Source organism: Cyprinodon variegatus, unplaced genomic scaffold (assembly GCF_000732505.1).
Source record: "Cyprinodon variegatus isolate N-32 unplaced genomic scaffold, C_variegatus-1.0 Scaffold119, whole genome shotgun sequence".
Classification (NCBI taxonomy): Eukaryota; Metazoa; Chordata; class Actinopteri; order Cyprinodontiformes; family Cyprinodontidae; genus Cyprinodon; species Cyprinodon variegatus.
In genome coordinates, this window is record NW_015150572.1 from 978,039 (window position 1) to 978,892 (window position 854).

Consider the following 854-nt stretch of genomic DNA (forward strand, 5'->3'; position numbering starts at 1 on the left):
ATGCTACTTTATTAGATAATTATGTTTTATTTTTTATTTTGTAAATTGTATTGGACCAGGAGCTTCACAATTATTGTCTACAATTGTACTTTGTGTACGTAGAGCTCTTTATGCTGTCTGCACCACTGCTGAGACTGTTAGGACCTTAATATTAGTAGGTTGGAGAGAGCAGGTTAATGTTAAGACTATACTTTCTGGGATCATTTCTATAGTTATTGACTTGAGAAATGTGCTTCTAACTAGTATGGTCTTGCTAACCACGATGATGAGGTTGTGATGCTCCTTCCTGAGCGTGAAGCGGGTTAAGAGAGATGATTCAGTTCATGTGCTCCTAACCATTGATGAATATTCACGGTCTTCTATGGATCAGTGAAGGGAGGAGTATGATCAGATTGGTTATTTAAATCTGTTAAAGACAAAATTATTATTCATATTAAGTAAAGGATGTTTGCAAAATATAACATAATCCTTTCAAATCAGCATTCATCTGATTACTCTCAAAGAAATGGGGAAAGCAAAACTGAAAGGTCAAAAACAAACTCTTATGATAAACTATAAAATAAAATAAAAGCTCTTGAGTTAATTAAAATTCCATATTTTAATGGAGCTGACAGAATTGTTGAATCACTTTTATTGTGTATTTTGTAAATTGTAGTAGACCAGGAGCTTCAATATTATTGTTTACAATTACAAAAAACAATTTAATGTATTTTATTCCCCCCAAAGGTTTTTTTTCAGAGTATGAGTAAAACTGAATCAGTTACAGTGGCCTAGAGGTGCAATTATGTGAATACATGATTGCACAGCAAATTCAAAAGGTCCTGCAAACTCAAAGCTGTTGGAAGTTTTATGGC